This window comes from Etheostoma spectabile, chromosome 8 (assembly GCF_008692095.1).
Source record: "Etheostoma spectabile isolate EspeVRDwgs_2016 chromosome 8, UIUC_Espe_1.0, whole genome shotgun sequence".
Lineage (NCBI taxonomy): Eukaryota > Metazoa > Chordata > Actinopteri > Perciformes > Percidae > Etheostoma > Etheostoma spectabile.
The window spans coordinates 27,061,576-27,065,788 of NC_045740.1; positions in this window are offsets into that span (position 1 = coordinate 27,061,576).

Below are 4,213 nucleotides of genomic sequence, written 5' to 3' on the forward strand. Positions count from 1 at the left end.
GATACCCCTGTGATTGGCACACACCCTCTGGTCCCCATTTTTGAAGAGGGAAACCATCAACCCGGTCTGCCACTCCCTAGGCACCGTCCCAGACCTCCATGCAATGTTGAAGAGATATGTCAACCAAGACAGGCCCTCCGCACCCAGAGCTTTACGCATTTCTGGACGGATCTCAACAATCCCTGGGGCTTTACCGCTGTGAAGTTGCTTAACTACCTCAGCGACTTCCACCAGGGAAATTTATGACAATCCCCCATCATCCTCCAGCTCTGCCTCTACCATAGAGGGCGTATTTTCACCCTCCTGAGATGGCGAATGGTTTTTCAGAAGCATCTTGGTGCAGACCGAAAGTCCTACTCCCACACCCGCTCCTTTGCCTCTTTCATGGCATAGGTTGCAACCTTTTCGGGCCTTTGGTACCTTACAACTGCTTCTGGATCCCTTCAGGATAGCATATACCAGAAAGACTCCTTCTTCAGTCTGACAACTTCCCTAACCACCAGTGTCCCCCAGGGTGTTCGTTACCACCCCTTGAGGCACCTCAGACCCTAAGACCACAGTTCTCCGCCGCAGCTTTAGCAATGGAAACTTTGAACATTGTCCACTCAGGTTCAATGTCCCCAGCCTCCACAGGGATGCACAAAAAGCTCTGCCGGAGGTGTGAGTTGAAATTCTGTTGGACCAGGGCCTCCTCCAAACATTCCCAATTTACCCGCACCACCCGTTTGGAATTACTAGGTCTGTCCAGAGTCTTCCCCTAGCCCCTGACCCAACTCACCACCAGGCGGTGATCAGTTGACAGCTCCGTCCCTGTCTTCACCCGAGTGTAATTGATCATTGACTTTCGGCCTAGGGTGCTCTAGTACCACGTGCACTTGAACATGGTGTTTGTGATAGACAATCCATGACTAGCACAGAAGTCCAACAACAGACAATGACTCATGGTTTAGATCAGGGAGGCCGTTCCTCCCAATCAAGCCTCTCCATGTATCTCCATCATTGCCCACGTGTGCGTTACTCTGAACTCTTGTTTGGTGCATATGCACAAACAACAGTCAGAGCTTTCCCCCCCACCACCCGCAGGCGTAGGGAGGCAACTCTCTTGTCCACCGGGGTAAACTCCAACATAGCCGGGGGCTTGTGATTATCCCAACACCTGCGCCTCACACCCTGGACAACTCTGGAGTAGAAGAGAGTCCAAGTGTCCAAGTCCAAGTGTGGTTCCTGAAACTAGATTGTGCATAGAGGTAAGCCCCATCTTATCTAACTGGTAGCGCTCCACCTGCACTACAACTTCCGGCTCCTTTCCCCACAGAGACATTCCACGTCCCCAGAGCCAGCCTCTGCCGCCCGGGTTTGGTCCATTGAGGCCCCTGACCTTCACTGCCACCCATGTGGCAGCGCACCCACCCCCAGCAGGTGGTGGACTCATTGGACGGAGAGATAGGCACCATGTAGCTAACCCGGCCAACAGGCACTCGCTGATGAGCCCTGACATTTTTTTAATATATATAATGTACATGCAGATAAGCCACATATCCAAGACATATAACTCCCTAGCTTTACCCACTCTTTGGGAGAGTGGAGAAATCACTTGAACAGCTGTCAGAAATAAGGGACAAGAGGAAGTTCTGATGAAATGATAGTTCAACTCATTGAAATTAAGTAACGTGAAGAATCAATATACCATTTCTCCCACTGGTCCTCCCACTTCTCCACATCCTCAACAGGGTCCATTACCAGTAACAACAACATGGACTGGGTGGAGAGGAGGGGCTCAACAGCTTCTCTGGAAAGTTGGAGTTCTCTCTGCGTCCAAATGTTGAAAGATAACTGGAGTCTGTCCTAGGTCTAAGCCATTTCCTACTGAGCCTGTCTCGGTTTTTGGCTCAAGTTAAGCAGGTACTGCTACAGCTGGTCTTGGATCTAATGAAGCAGAAGACCAGGGTCTAGTGAAGAGATAGTCCTGGGTTTCCGGGAGCAGCAGACCTAGGATAACTGAAGAGGTAGTCCTGGGTCTACTGGTGAAGCGGTCCTGGGGTCTACTGAAGTAACGTTCGAGGGTCTACTGAAGAGGGTCAAGATCTGTTAGAGAGACAGACCACTACTGAAAAGATGGTCCTTGGTTTCCTGAGCCTGTTTGTATGCTCTGGTCTGTTGGTAAATGAAAGAACTCTTTCTTTCTCTGTGTCTGTGATCACAGTAAGGCAATGGCATACTTCTCTGTCAGAGAAATCCAGTGAAATCTCTCTCTCTCTTTCTGTTTCCAGGATAGGGACAATTGCTAGTCTGATCGATCGGAGAGACATTAAAAGCCACTCCCACAAAACAACTTTGCATATTTCTCTCTCTCTCTCCCTCTCTCTGAGAGACTGGTTGGGCTTCACTGCAGTAGCGTGTCTTGGAGCAAAAATTGAGCTAGAACACACAGAACCTCAAATTCCATGCAGTTTGAGTTGTGGGAAATAAACAATGGACATAGTCTTTAAACGCTTTAGATGTAAAGTTATTCACTGTCAATGTGACGTCAAAATGAATGACAGTCAATGGAATGCCAACGGCGGGTGAGTGCTAGGTAGCATATAAATGGCGCCATAGGAGCTACGCTTAGTGGAGGCTGGCTTACACCCTTGAAGCGTTTAAGGACTCTATTTGTCAATTGTTTATTTCTAAAGAAACATAACAATGTATGAAAGGCTCCATCACCTTGTATCTCATGTTATAGCCCGTAGCAGACGTTTTTGTAAAAATAGGCTAATGATTGTGTCATAACCATCCATTAAAAACAAGGGGGTCACATTATTCATTTCTTTTACTGTCTATGGATCAGAGCCGAGTGCAGATGTGAGTTGGCGGAACGTGTCATACTAAAATTTGTGTAATCCATGAAATAATAAACTATTCTCATTGCAAACAATAACAGAAAATGGAAATCCTTTCAAAAGAACGATTGTTTGATTGCTAACGTTAGCTCAAAACGCCATTCAAGTGGCAGCCTTTGTTGTGCTTGATTGCTAACTTGTAGCCAGCAGTGAAGGCACTATGTTGGTCAATTTTTATTGTATTGACGTTACAGAAGTCTCCCGTTAGCATATTGTGGGCTACTTGTCGCAAAGTGATGCATGTGCAACTCACATCTGTACTCGTCGCAAAGTGACGCATGCAAGGTTCACATCTGCACTGGATTCACATCGTGTAGTGACACCTGTCTGGTTCTGGCTCTGACTACGGGAACAGAGACATGACAGCTCGCTTCAACGCAGCCAAACAACTCCAGACAGAGCAGGGGGAACAGCACAGCAGGATGGGTTGAATTAATAATTACTATATTATTATATAATTACTTTTGTAAAGGAACATTTGGAGGTTGGAGGCAACAAACAGTAAGATTATGTATGATATGGAGTTTTTGCTGGGATTGTTTATGGGAGTCACTGGTGTGTTCATCTGTCTCCATTTCATACATGAAATTATGACATTCTAGTAAGGTAAGGTCAAAATCTCAGGCTACAGCATTTGTAAATTAATTCAAAAGCAGACACTTGACGTAAGTGTATCAATTATGCGTCACAAAAATAAAATAAAGGTGATATATCGTCGTATCAATAATTTGTCCCACCTATTTCCCCAGAAACTACCTTTTCAAGTAAGTTTTTGCACAGCCATGGAAAGCTTTTATGTACAAAAAACAATGACATAATATAAAGTATGTACAGTACTGTATGACAATAACATATTTGACTGTTCTCCCTTTTTTACTTTTTTATTGCAAAGTAAGATTAGGTGTGGGGGCTGTAAAAAAAAACACAATATTCTTAATGTGATTATGGTAGTCTATGATGAATGGGTTTTGAATGTGCGTTGAAGTGCAGATTTATTGCAGTGCGAGTTATTATTTATTCTCTTGGAATAATATAGTGACCCTTGTCCTATGGTTTGGCAAAGTTGCTGTGACATTTTTTAAAGCACAATCCGAACATAATTTCCTAAAACTAATTCAAATATTTTGTCCTGTCGTCAAGGGTATAGGTCAAGGGTAATAGTTAAGCGAGTTTTCAGTTTTGCTGCCTACATGCATCATTATTACAGTTAGTACAGAAGCATCATTACACCCTAAAGGAAGGGTTTCAGTGTTTCCAGAAGCCTAATTCCAACTCAAAAAGATATAATTGGCATGGTATATTTATGTTTTGTGCAATTTAGCATGTATATG